Raw genomic sequence first — 15,498 nt, 5'->3', positions numbered from 1 at the left:
AGCTAAAGGGGGGATTGACACCTGTCTATAGGCACAACACCTTAAATATTGGAGTGGTATTTACATGCTCCCAGTAAATGTAAGTGTGAATTTGATGTTTTATTATTATACATTAAATTTAAGGATAATCTGCACTAAATAGTGCTATGTTACTCTTAAGGACACACTATTCACATATAATGCACTTCCGTACCCTAAGTTCTTTAGAGGTCTGGAGCGACCCTTTTAATGCCCTTGACATGTTTCCTCCTGAAGTTCACATTGTTTTGTTCATTAAAGATGTTCATCGAGCACCTCCTTTCCACCTACAGCTGTTCTGTACTTTGCATTTTATGCATATTTTGCAAATGCTGGACTCTGTTAATGTTAGAATTTCCCAGTCACATTTTTAATGTTTTAAAGAAATTCTCTAGTGCCAGGAAAACAAACCCGTTTTCCTGGCACTGTAGAATCCTGGAGTGCCCTCCCATCCCACGTCGCTGAAGGGGTTAAACCCCTTCAGACACTTACCTGGATCCAGCACCGATGTTCCATTGGCGCTGGGTCAGACTCCGCCCACTCTCCTCCCCCACCGTCAGCCGACGGGGGAGACCTAATGCGCATGTGTGGCAATAGCTGCGCGCGTTAGACCTCCCCGTAGGAAGGCATGATTCTGGCGACACTGGAGGTCCTCGTGCATAGCACGAGGACGTTCGGCGTTGTTTAGATGACCAAAAGTCGTCTAAGAAGCTGTGGCTGTCGAGGACTTAACCCTGCAGGGTAATTATTGCAGTGTATAAAAACTGCAATAATTACACTTGCAGGGTGATGAGAGTTGGCACCCATACCACTTCAATGGGCTGAAGTGGTCTGGGTGCCTACAGTGTCCCTTTTAATAAATTAAACAAACTTCTCTTTAAGTCAAGAAACATTGGTCCCCAATACACTTAGCACCAGGGCTTTCAGTAAAGGTATAGTTTACTGATGTCTAATAATCCTACCACCGCAGCAGGATAGCCTAGTAAGCTAACATAACACTACATGCACATATAATATATCCCATCTTTTTGGTTATCATATTATAAGTAACAAGCAATGAAACCTTTATAACAGGAACACTATAAGCTGTCTTCTGGTTGTATTAAACAAAATACTTATTTAAATGTATGCTTAATCTAGTAAGTGAAATGTAGAGAATTAAGATATGCAGACTTTCAGTAGCATATTCATATATATATATATTTAATTATACATAGAGTCCTTCTCTTTAAATAAACAGAAAAGATCTCTGATGAAATAAAACATGATGACATGCTCTGCGTGGTGGTATACTGCATAAGATGAAGTTCTGTTCGATGGAATACAGCAAGCGACAATCATCTGGTGGAATACAGCAAGCGACAATCTGGTGGAATACAGCAAGCGACAATCTGGTGGAATACAGTAGGAGGTCATGGACTGTCTGTACTTTGATGGTATACAGGTAGATGATATCCAACTGACAACCTCTCAGGTATGATCTCTAGATAAATCATAGAAACACACTGTAGTAAGTCAATGTGGAACCTTTGCTCTCCTTAAAACTGTTTAAAGACAGATTCCTATTTAGTGAGCTCTGCAACTAGTGACAGGTATTGAATAGTATTTTTTTTTTTTTTTAGTTCCTTTTCATATCTTAGTGGCTGATGTAAATAACTCACATTAAAGAGTTTTCATTGTTTGCTCTAGATCAGGGGTTATCAACCTTGTCCTCAAGAACCCCCTACCAGTCCAGGGTTTAGGGGTTACCTGGGTGTGTCTAAGGTCTTTAGAAAAAGAGAGAAAAAAACACCTTTAGAGTCTAAGGTGTTTTTTTCCCCTTTTTCTAAACACCTTGGACACACCCAGGTAATCCCCAAATCCTGGACTGGTAGGGGGTCCTGAGGACTGGGTTGAGAACCCCTGCTCTAGATAAACTGGAGATAGTTAATTGACTGGTAAACAACTCTGTGTTACAATGATCCTGTTGAGAGAGAAATTGTCAAAAAAACCTAGATTCTAAAAGACTAGAAAATATAGACAATGATCGCATTAAAACAGAAAATGTATTGAATAACAACAAAAACAGATCTTATTTCTTCTGCTTTTTGAGGTTGTAAATAAAATTAAAGGATGTTTGTGCCTGTAAAGGAAAGCAAGACCTCAATTTTAGTTTGCTAAACGAGAATGGAGATTCAGATTAGTCACTTACTGCATATTCCAAGAGTGTGCACTCTAACTCCGGCCCTCCTTATCCCAGATGTTAAAACATGGAGTCGGCAGCTTAGTCCCTCAATCTGGAGCTGGTAAAGGACAGGCCAAAGATGGTGTGGCCGTATCCTGAAAAGCTCTTCCAAGCCTCCAGAAATGAGAGAGACCGCTCCTGGGAATGTGATTTAGGATCCTGAGTTGACTGCTGCTGTAGGAAGACAAAATGTTTTCTTATTTCAGTGATATTTCATACTCTGGTTTAAATTATATATATATATTTTTTTTTTTATTTAAAAAGTTCAATAAACCTGGGTTATAAAAAGAGTATATAATTTTTCAGCTTTTCAAATAGAAAATATAATTTCAATGTGTGCTCATGTAATATGCCGATATTTACCACCAGTGGCTCGTATGGTGGTGGAATCTTCCTATTCTCCAAATCCTCCCAACATAGATCTCCATAGAATGGGTGGAGCCTGATGTTACCGTAAACCCCAAGGCGGTATTTGGGGTTTTTCATGAGGAGCTAGAAAGACAAATGTATTAATTTTTACTGCTTTTTGGGCGACGTAATAAGAAATGAGAATCTGAATATCCTATTGCACTCTTTTTTTACTTTAACTTTTACATTAAGTCCCAATTCAGTATCCTTAAATGCCTTTTCCTACTATACCAAGTTGACCTGTCCTCTCTGTAATGCAGTAAAGTGTTATAGATACTCACCTTAGACACGATGCCCTTAGTTTCGGTGCTGACCCAGTCTGGGTAGTCGGGTTTACGCATGATGACAATGTGTCTAAACTCCTCGGAGGATAGGAAGGTGTCGTATGGGTGGTCTCCAGTCAGCATTTCACAGATTATAATGCCCAGTGCCCACCAGTCCACTGCTGCATCATATTCTCCATCTGCCAGTACCTGTAGAAGGAAGGATTATTTATGTCAGACATGGGATTACATTTATTGTTCTTTCCCTAATAAATGTTGGTTTTAAAATCAAAACACTTTGGAAAATCCGTCTTGAAGAAAAATGAAGGGGGATCAATTTTGAAAGTAGACGGAAGCCTTCAGTAGCTAATGTGCAATAGTTTTAATTAAAAAAAGAAAATAATAATAATTTTATTTAGTTTTTTTATTTTAGCAGTGCATAAGATAAGTACAACCAGGCTCGAGGTACCCCAACAGCAATTCAAGCTTTACATTTGGGGTAAGAGATTGGACATGCACAATTTTATATTAAAGTAATCCACAGTTAATAACAAAGTGAACATGTGCAGTTTATTAGAATATTGTCGAAGGAGTGACACTGCGTAGCTTAGAACACATAACTTGCTATGCATATAAGAGAACGCAAGATACAATAGACTAAGCACAGGCCTATACAGAGCTATTATTGCTACGTAGATAGTTATCCTGACATGGTGTTATACAGCTGTGTAATGCTTGATCCAAATGGAAGTAAGAATGTCAGCTGAAAGTTTTATAGTTATAGTATCATGCAAAAAATGGTACTGCAATATTGTTTAAAATGTATTAAGGAAACTCGTTTATGCAGGGTATGTCAAGGACATTTTGCTTCATGTACAGGCATGCAAGGGTTAAAGGGTGAATCTTTAAAGGAGTGTAAGGTGGGTTAAGCATAATGGCAGACATGTCAACTAAGGCAGTGTAAGTTATAATCATATTTTAGTCAAAGTTTACATATCTAGTGCTCTGTGAAGTAAAGTAAAACAGTTAACCATGAAATCGCCTATGAATGTGAGAAGGACACCTTATGATGTGCTTACCGCAAGCTTAACATGCGTGTTATGAGTGTCCCTATGGGCTGCTTAGCCGCTTCCCTGCGAATGGGGGCTGCAGAGGCGTAATCGCCAGAGTTCAGCTAGCTTTTTGTTGGGGACCCCCCAGTCCCGGGTTCTTGATGTCAGGTCCGCAATTCCGTTACTCCACTCGCTAACCGCTGTTGTATGGGAAAGCGCTGGCCTCCTCATCTGCACTTCGGGATCCTATGTGTCCACATGAGTTCACTGCGCATTCCGGGTGGGGCGCCCCTCCTGCCCTGAGACCTGATAAGAGCCGGTACCACCATTTCACGGACCCGTCGCCATATTAGGGCCAGGTCCTTTCCCCGGTGTGGGCTGCTTAGGGATGCACTTCGGCGCCTCCGTGGGTGCTTTGCTCTCCTCCGCAGGTGTATGTGGCATATAGGGGTCTCACCCCTTATGGCTCTCGTCCCAGGCGGGCTGTCATTCTTATATTTTTCGTCGGTTCGGCTGTAGCTTTGCCTGGTTGGGGCCCCTCCGGCTGCACCTTGGGCTTGCGCCGTTCAAGGTATAGAACTCTGGCTGGCTCTCATGCCGCGGGTGCTGTGGTCCCATTGCTGGGCCGTGATGGCGTTGGCGGCTGGTGTTGTTTCTCCAGACGGTCCCAGAATCTCCTACATGTAGCGTTGTACCTTGTCTGGAAGGCTGCGGCCCAGTCGTTGGGGGCCTGTCGTGTTGTGTGGGTGGTGGTGCCGTTAGCCATCTTAGTAAGGCTTTGTGTCTCCCGCCTGTCAGCTATGCGACCAGAAGCAGGTTTTGGGTGAGTGCTCACGCTTTGGGGGTTGACCGGGATGACCCCCGACGGTCCAGAAGGGGGAGTACATGGGCCCTGGCACAGAAGCTCAGTCGGTCGTGGCAGCAGAATAGCGGCCGTCTCCCCTGCACTCGCCATGTTTGTAGACCTCATACTGCTATCAGGCAAATGTTGCTCAAAACAGCTCTTAAGTGGTATCACTTTGTGCAGCTGAATGTGCCTCTTGTTTGGTGACTGTTTCGTATCGATAAATTTCCGTATGGGCAGTGAAAGTTTGCTTTAATCGCTGCCTGCAGCAGGAGCTGTTGAGGTTTGCTTCCTCTCATCTTTGCGGTCAGGCCCTGCCCCTGTGGAATAGTTTTAAGATGCTCGCTTTCATTGTTTTTATAGTACAGGAATGTCTGAGAGCAATTACAACGAGAAAGGTACATTCACTAACTGTAAAATAGTAAGAATTCATCAGGAAACCACAAATAGTATGTCGAAATTAGTAAACTCTCCAGCTCAGCTATTTTTGCAGAATATGTGCAGTTTTCTGGCAAACTACCTTCAATTCACAGATTAATGAATAACCTTAGGCTTTGGGTTGAAACGTGGCTGGGTCCATTTCATGGTGGAAGGATACTCACTAACCTACAGTGGCCTTACAGAGTTTCTCTTCCATTAATTCCTCCTTAATCCTAGTGTGTGGATACAGACTCTGCACCTATCAGGCTTATTTCCTAAAGCATGAATTCAATGTGAATTTCAAATTTAAGGTCAAAATAGCTGAACTTGAAACATTCTCCAAGTCAGCTATGCTATTTTAGTCTTAAACTTTTAATTCACTTATAATTTCAAAATATTTTCACTTTAATATATCATTGTGCATCTTCTAGTTGCTTATCATGGTGAGTGCTGACTTTCATATTTATTCCATTATTTCCAGCAGACGTTATTGCAATACATATTATCTTTATAATATGTTTAATACTTTAAAATCATCTAAAGTGATAGACAAGAAACTTTACACGGCACATTAAAATATAGGAAATAAATGTGTAAATGTTTATTGACTTACCTCTGGGGCCATGTAATACCTAGTGCCAGTTTTGTCTGTGGTTTTTTGGCCCTTAAGCATGTTTTCAGCCACCAAACCAAAGTCTGCAAGTTTTACATGTCCTTCTCCATCAAGCAAGATGTTATCCGGCTTTAGGTCACTAAAATGTTCAGATAAGGAACAAATGTAAGTGTTTCTGAATTGAAAGTTGATAAATCGTGTGGCAAAGTGTGTTGTGGGAGTTACTGGGGTAACTAGAGAATAGAGTGAGAATATACAGAGAGCACAAATACAGCTAATAGACACAGACAGAAAGGAGACAGCATTGCAGTGAGAGGATCATAGCTCCCACTAGTGACAGAATAGAGCAATGAAGGAAAAACATAATAAGGAATGTCTGATGGACTCACCGATGGACAATGCCCTGGCTATGGAGGTATTGGAGACCACATACAATTTCGGCTGAATAAAACCTGATAAAAACAGATTGAATGAAAGCTATCCTAAGTGATAAGAAAAATTAGATACTATAAGATTTATTCATCAAATCTGGGAATCAGGAAGAACTGACAAGATAATTACAAATTTACAAATTTGAAGCTCACTTTCACTCCGTTACTCACTTTGCCTCATAAGTCTCCAGACAACTTTTCTCGTCCATATAGGATTGAAGACTGCCTCCACGTATGTACTCCATTGTGAGGAACACATGCTTCTGTTTCAGGTAAATCATAAAACAATAATCAACCCAGGATAACACAGCAGGGAAAGCAAACAGGCTGATTAAACAACATGGTAGAGAAGGTCAACAAATGTAAATCTGTTGTGTTTACAAAAACGATCCCTCAGAGGGGGAATGATAGCAATATACAAATATATTCTGGGTGAATTCAAACCACTGTCTAGAAATCTATTCAGAAACCATTCACCCATTTAGACTAGAAGAAGGGAGATTTGGTCCAAGGTAAAGCGTTTTTTTTTTTTTTTTTTAAAGTAAGAACAATAAAGATGTCAAATTATCTGCCTGAAGAGGTGGTTTTATCAGTCTGTTCAGATGTTTAAACAGCAGCTGGATTATTTCAAAAACAGAACATACAGGCAAATCATTTTTAATTAGTGGGGTAATAGCTTCTTGATTCAAGGAGAGATCGGACTGCCATTCTGGGGTCAAGAAGGAATTTTTTCCTAGTTTGTTGCAAAATTGGAAACCACTTCAGACTGGGTTTTTTGCCTTCTTTTGGGATCAACAGCAAAAATAAATGTGAGACAGGCTCTATACAGCCTATGTTACCATATATGAACAAAGGTGGAATCCATATTTGTAGACTGGGTACGGGTGTAGAGATAAAAATTGTTTTACAAATCTTTACCTGGGTCTGAAAGGCAGCCAAGCCTTCACAGAGGAATGGACATCCTCCGGCAATTTCAAGAGTACGGCGCTCCTTGAGAATGCTAGTTGTCAGGACTGCGCCTTTCTCCATCACTTTCATGGCCACAAGCTGTTTAGTTCGGGTCCACGATGCCAGCAAGACCTGAGAGAGGAAGAGAGAGAAATGTTAAAGTATCTGCTATCATGAACAGAAGGTTGTATACATTCTAAGGGGGCGAGACCATGGACAGATCAGACTCCTAAGACTGAATATAGCGATCCTAGAGTGTTGGTGGCAGCAGACACCAGGCAGGAGGTAGGGAGGGAGATTTTAATAGGTAGAGTAGGTGCCCAGTACAGGACAGACGCCTACTCTGCCTAATGGGAAGCGTGACCCTGTACAGTAGTTAATTTAATATATTCAGTGAATATGGCTACTGATAGATTGTGACTTTATTTACCATCTTTTAAAAAGGGAGTCATGTCTGATGTGCTTTTCTTAAAAAACAAAACAAAAAAAAACACACTTTTCTATAAAAGGATTCTGCTCAGGAGAGGAGCTGACACCGTTTTAATGTATTATAGAAAAACACATAAGACATGGTACAATGAAAAACACACATATTTAAGAGATCATGCCTTATACTTGCCTTGTCACAGCTCTGCTCCTGAAGTAACCAGGAAGGGAGTGAGCATTGTCTGCCAAGCCTGGCCCTCCTGTTAATTTTTCAGGGGATATATCTCAGCTGTGAACGTTCTATTGAGAACTGTGCTGCTCATGGTACTTTAATTCATGGTATATTAGTAATGTAATCATCATGGACTTTTTGGTCGTGCTAGAGTACCAAATGACTAAAAAGCTTTTTTTTTTTAAAAAAAAAAAAAACAAAACACAAAATTATGACACTGTTTCACTACTAAAACGTTAAAAAAGGTCTTCAAGTATCAACGAGGAAAATGATATTATATGACTTTCATTATATACATACCATGTAATTTCTTAACCATACAATTTTCAGTAATTATCAGGAAATTTCTACATTTATTGCAAATTAGATGAGCTGAACAAAGTTGAGACTGCTAATGTTTAGGCCATACGGGCAAAACTAGAAAAATTATTATTTAATTCCTAACAATTTTTTTTTTTTTTTATTCTTAATTTTTCAAAGAAGGCAAGCAGACAATGTAGAATTCAGCATAATCAGTGGGTACAGAATCAGAAAGTAACAATATTTTACAACGTGTTTCAAACAATATTTAGTTACTATACAATAGTGTAGGCTTGTCGTTTTGATTGTTATAGCTTGTGGTTGGTCGCACGCAGGCGATTTAGATCAGTAGCTGTACATTGCTAGTGTATTCTGTCTGCAGCCTCATTATATACTTTCAATAGAGTAAAAGGTAGAAAAGGGAAAGGTGAGTGTGAGATGAAAGAATAGGAATAGAAGTAAGAGATAACCGATAGTTGTCCTGTGAGTTGGTGGGTCGTGCCCTTTCCAACAATTTTGTTTTGAATGAAAGAGGTGTAATTTAAAATTATGTTCCCCTGTAATATATTGATTGGCACACAATTAATAACCAGATTGTAAAAGCATAATCTCCTACTATCCCACATACTATAAATATCTTGTATTTCCACCAGAGGCTCACCTTCCCAAAGCTACCACTCCCCAGTTCATGGTGGAACTCGAAGTCTGACACTGTCATGGAAAGACTACTGCTTCCTAGTTCATGACGGAACGCAAAGTCCAATGGTTTTAAATACAGCTGTTTGTTCAAAGACTTCTCACAGATTCCACCTACGATATAAAAATTATTATTAATACTTTTAATTACATGTCAGTATACGGGTTATATCTGTCTCACAGTCAGTGATTTCTGAAAGCTAATTGATTGAGAGTAGAAAGATAAAGTAAGGTTCAGATAAATTGTTATGAACTATTTTAATCAAATTTTCTATCTCTTTACCAAGTATCTTTTCCTCTTCCCATCTTCCTCTTTTCTTGCGTCTTTGTTTTCCTTCCATCCTCATTTTTGGGGTTTTTACCCTTCGAGCCTTGGCTTTTTTCCTGGTAGAAGTTTCATTGTTTGGTCTTTTAACCTCATTCTCGTCTTCCATGCTCAATAGCAGGCTCTGATGTACTGTATAATTTCTTTTAATTTTTTTCTTGGAGCCCATCTCCTTATCTGGAGTTGGTGCCTCCTCCTCCTCCTTCCTTTTCTTTCTTTTTTTCCAATATTGCCATCCGGCAAATGCCATACAAATGGCTACAACCGCAACAGTTCGCACTGGAAACATGATACGTAGAGAGTTTGTCAAATACGCACAATCCCGTATCAAGAGTTAAAACACTCTGATCAATTTTTGGAATGTTAGCGTATAAACTAACATAATTCTATTATGACCTCATTGAGATGTCATAGACCTTCTTGACCAGTATAGAGGGATGGAATGTTAATATATCTTTAATGATAACATAGGCAGGGGTATTTACTAAAGTGAGAATTCAAAGTTAATTCTAAGTGAATTTGAATAAATTTCAAATTTACGGCCAGAGTAGCTGAACTGAAAGCATAGCTGACTTTTTCCAGTTTGCCTATTTTGACCTTAAATTTGAAATTTACTTGGCATTTACTCTGACTTTTCACTAGTAAATAACCCTTTTAAATATGTCTCCTAATGTAATGGCAGTCAGGAGGCTTTACACGTTATTATTACTCAGCAACAGCAGCAAACTGTGTTAAAACATGCACTTTATTTAGTTCAGTTGCAAGAAAGACTTGTTAGCATTTGAATGTTAGGGCATCCAATCATAAAGATCATCCATGAAAAGGTATGTTACTGTAATCTTGGCTGCCCTAGTGGTTAGTGCAGATAAAAACAGAAATAAAAATATAGTGCTCACTGCTGATAAGCATAAAATAATACAAAATTGAAGAGATACTTTAAAGAGAGGAGCACTTTTGAAGGTGAAACATGTTATGTGTTTATTTTACTTACCCATATTGTATATTACTATTTTATATACACTAATTTTCCAAATTAAAAATAGTTGTTTTATATAAATTTATCCCTGGGTTTTACCCTCCTCTTTTTTTGTTGGAGCTTGGATACATATTCCTTTGGTAGGAAACATAACACCTAAGCGCAGTGTATTGAGCAAAACCAAACGTTTGACCCCCTCCTTGGCTCCATAATTTGTGAGTGTATACTTTTAAACATAGCTACTCTTGCTAATTAGCTATACATACTACATAATATGTTTGTGCTTTATCCTATTGATTAAACAACAAGGCTGAGAACCAAGAAGGAAGCAGTATTAGGAGAATGGTAAATGATCTAGAGATAAAATAAAATATCTGTACCTGGGTCTGAAAGGCAGCCAAGCCTCCTTCACAGAGTAATGGACATCCTCCGGCAATTTCAAGAGTACGGCGCTCCTTGAGAATGCTGGTTGTCAGGACTGCGCCTTTCTCCATCACTTTCATGGCCACAAGCTGTTTAGTTCGGGTCCATGGTGCCAGCATGACCTGAGAGAGGAAGGGAGAGAAATATTGTTAAAGTATCTGCTACATATCAACCACTACTACCACTTTCTTTTTAATCCAATATATATATATCAGGGAATGTGGCCACAGAAAGTTTGTGACTTCATTTACCTTCTGTTAAAAATGTCTGATGCGCTTTCATTTACAAAACAATTCTGCACAGGAGAGGGGCTGTCAACCTTGGATTATAGAAAAACATCAAAAATGGTACAAAAAATAAACACATTGATATAACTCTCTTCATGCCTTATACGTGCATGCAAATCTTGCATTGTCACTACTCTTATCATGGAGTAACCAGGAAGTGAGTGAGCTTTTTCTTCTACCTCGGGTCCTCCCATTGAGGTGCTCATAAATGTGTGTTTATGTATATCTTACTGTGAGACTTCTATTAAGAGCTGTACAGCTCATGGCTCTGACTGCTTTAATTCATAATATATTAGTAATGGAATCATCATGGTCTTTTTTGGTCCCTAGAGTCCCGAGTGACTGAGAAGCTTGTTTTAAAAATAGAAATTAGCGAAAATCAAGTTTTATTGCTTAATTTTAAAAAAAGATCTTTAAATATTAGCATCATTGAGGAAAATATTATGAGAATTTCATTATATACATTCCATATCATTTCTTAACTACTTATGTGTCTGTAATTAATCAGGAAACTTCAAAATTAAGGCAAATTTAAGGCACCTGACGATGGTGCATCATAGAAAGCACAGAAACGCGCGTCGGGCTCTAGGCTCTCCCTTTCCTTTCTCACTAGGGCTATCTATCACTATGTGCAGGCAACCAACATCCTAAGTATGGTTCTGCACATAGAGTCACTTTAACTTTTCTTTTTTCACTTTTGTGCCTCCTCACTGGTCACTATTGCTCTGTCTAGATATACTCTGACATTGCTAAGTTTGGGACAGAAATTCTCATTGCCAGCTGCACATTATCTAGAGGTTACAACTGTTTAGTGGATTAGTACATGCACCATTATTTAAAGGTGCACTACCCACTCTTTACAGATACCTTAATTATATTAATTTAATTTCCAATGCAGCTACCTGTTCCAATAAGCCGGTCTTTGGATATTGTTGAACATTGTGGTATTTGATGTGCATTTATAGGCAATAAGCCCTTATTACGCCATCACTACTCACACAGCTTTCTCCAACAATCAGGCATTTTTGTAGTGACCAGTCTTCCAGTGACCGACCTCACAAGCTCAGAGCGACTTGACTTGACCATATACAGTTAATTAAAGTCTCTAGTCAGCCACCAAGTAGGAGCTTAGTGAGTTTGTATATATTTCACTGGGATATCTGGAGGCAAGCCACTAAGGCTAAGATTACACTTCACCATAGTGTCTCTTTTTCACATTTCTAGCCAATCTCTATAGATATACAGTCTATGGGTACATTGATTTATCTATTTGCATTACCAATCTGCATTATATTCCAGTTTTCACTCCGTGAGGTTGGTTCTCCCAACTCTCTGAGTACATTTATTCTACTCCTAATAGGGGTTATGCCCCATGGCACCACTGGAGTGTCCATCCAGGTGTACTTCCACCAGTAGGACAGATCCTAATTCGCTAGGACCCTCCTACATAGGTGGAATTTTTTCAGTTGCTCCAGCTCATGGCTCTGACTGCTTTAATTCATAATATCTTAGTAATGGAATCATCATGGTCTTTTTTGGTCCCTAGAGTCCCGAGTGACCGAGAAGCTTGTTTTAAAAATAGAAATTAGCGAAAATCAAGTTTTATTGCTTAATTTTAAAAAAAGTCTTTAAATATTAGCATCATCGAGGAAAATATTATGAGAATTTCATTATATACACTCCATATCATTTCTTAACTACTTATGTCTGTAAATAATCAGGAAACGTCAAAATTAAGGCAAATTAGGTTAGCTGGAGAAAGTTGAGATGGAGATTGCTTTCCAGGTTAGCCCATATGGCCTAAAAAATAATTTTAGTTCTCAATTCCCAACAACTTAGTTTTAAATGAAAAACCTTCAAAGGGATGTAATTCAAAAGCTATGTAATATAAATATTCTCTGTGATATATCGATTTGGGTTATGGAGCCATGGCACACAGTTAATAACACAATTTTTCCTATATTAGCAAAACATCATCTCATTCTATCCCACATACTGTAAATATCTTGTATTTCCACCAGAGGCTCATCTTCCCAAAGCTACCACTCCCCAGTTAATGGTGGAACTCGAAGTCTGACGCTGTCATGAACAAATTACCTCTCCCTAGTTCACCTGCAATTGTTTAAGTCCTTCTAGATTTGCTCAGCCTAAGGCTAGTTATAAATTAACTTCTTTATAAAGTACAACCATACATATATTACTTCTAAATAGAAAAAAAAAATAGACTTGTAAGATATGTCCAATTTATATGGATGAATACAAAATGGCAGTTTATTTGCCTACCATTCAGATTAACGTCAGCCCCATGGTGCTGCACACGATTTTTGAATAACTCACCTTCACATGACTTGAACAGTTTCTTTATTACAAGATCTAAATTGTCATCATTTTAAATAAAACAAAAAAAAAATCTCTTTTGAACGTAACTCCATTCCATTATGGAATGGATTGTCAGATTGCTCCTCATGCAGTGTTAGACAGAACAGAGTAAGCAGTATGATGTTTATCCTTGAACTGATTGTGAGAGAACACTCTCTGACTGGCTCTGATGGGGTTTGAACCTCTCTTTCCCACTTGTTACATTTGCACTCTGCTTACTATGCCGCTGTAGAATGTGTTATCATGGGTTTATTTCAGATGGTTATCAGTTTCATTCTGACCCATCTGGTATATTATGTTTGTTGTTTTTGTAGAGCATCTGTGAGTAACACATGATCTACCTTTCTGATCTAATTTCTCCCAGCTAGCAATAGCCAATCAGGTACAGGGCCTCCCTGTTTAAGGAGTGCTATCCTGCTGCTCTGTTCCCTTCTCGTGGTTCCAGTATCCTTGGTGATATTTTGTTTCTCCGTTATTTTGATCCAGCTTACATGACTATGTTCTACTCGCCAGCCCTTTTGTAACCCGCCCTATTTGCCATCTGCCTGTGTTTGTGTTCCAGTACCTGTTTTTTTGACTACCCGACCTGTTTACCAGTCCCTGACTTGTCTGACTTCCCATCCCGTGTACCAGTTCCTGGCTTGTTCCTGACATTGCTTTTCTCTGTGCTCCTGACCGGTGTCTGTTATTGTGTGTTTTAGATTTTATTCCTCTCCTGGTCAGTGGTCTTCTCTTAGTCTAGTCCTGTTACTTCCTAGTTCTACCTTTACGTTAAGCTCAAATAATAAAGGCACGCTATTTGGAAAAGGGCTACAATCAGGATCAAATCAACACAGATATACAAAACATATTAACTACAGACAGGAATACATTCCTGAAAAATCATCATAAAAAACAATACACTAAAAGCAATAATACGGCTGACCCTAAGAACAATAAATTTCAATTTGCATTTATCACCCAATATAACCCACATGCTAATAAAATCAAAAAGATTCTAAACAAGTATTGGTTTTTACAACGTGATAGTGTACTTAAAGAGATCATTCCTGATAAGCCCATGATTATATACAAAAGAGCGGCCAATCTAAAAAACAAATTAGCTCCTAGCCTTCTTCCTGTACTCCCTTCATCTACTTCTGGTTCTTTTCTCCAACCCCTTAAAGGTTTTTATTGTTGCGGACATTGTTCCACTTGCAAACATCAAAAAAGAAAAATAACTAGCTTTGTCAGTACTCAGACTAAAAAAACATATGTAATTAAAAAACACATACAGTGTTCTACCACTTTTGTGATTTATATACTTCAGTGTGGATGCGGAGCCCAGTATGTGGGTCGTACCACCAGAAAACTCCACATCAGAATTTTGGAGCATTTTAACAACATTAAAAGGGGTACTTTGGATCACAGTGTTCCCAAACATTGTAATTCATGTCCCCTTTTTTGTTGGGAAAATTTCCAGGCCTTTGGTATTGAACATATCACACTGGGTTGCAGAGGAGGAGATAAGCTCCAACAACTAATCCGACAAGAAGCATTTTGGATTTATACACTAAAGACGCTACATTATGGCCTTAATGCTGAAATAGATCTTCAAGGTCTTATATAGATATTTGGATCACCTGTCATATCAATTGGTATAGATTGTTTTTCTTCTCAATTTTCTCATTTCTTGTTCATTTACTGACATATGTATGTATATAATATTTATACCATTTTTTGCCTTGTCTATCTATTTGTACTATAAGGTATATATGCATACCTAGATGGTTGTTCTGTAATTTTATTACCCAATTTGTTCCAGTCCATTATCATTTATGTGCATGGATGCTTATATTGGGTATAATACTTACCTGTCTACGCATCCATGTACACATTTGAACTGGTGCTGGATTTATTATGTATTTGTTTACTTGATAGGTTGTACATTTATATATATAATTTCTAATTGGTCATATACCATATATTTTTTGGGGTTCTATATGGTTCCCACTGTGTTATCGTTTTAAACGACATATTTATGTGCAATTTAGATCTCCGGTGTTTTGATCTCCCCCTTTCTTTGTTTATATATGCTCGAGTCTCGAGCGTTTTGCTCTTAGATTTCTAGCGCGCATGCGCTCAGCAAACGGATGTACGTCACAGGAAGTATGCTTTTGCGTTCCACACTGAAACGCACGCCGCCGGTGATCGGCATTATGAAGAATTTCAACGGGTATAAGAAGATCCTCCT

Source organism: Pelobates fuscus, chromosome 8 (assembly GCF_036172605.1).
Source record: "Pelobates fuscus isolate aPelFus1 chromosome 8, aPelFus1.pri, whole genome shotgun sequence".
Taxonomy (NCBI): Eukaryota; Metazoa; Chordata; class Amphibia; order Anura; family Pelobatidae; genus Pelobates; species Pelobates fuscus.
The sequence above is the reverse complement of the archived record's forward strand: the minus strand, read 5'-3'. Positions refer to the sequence as shown.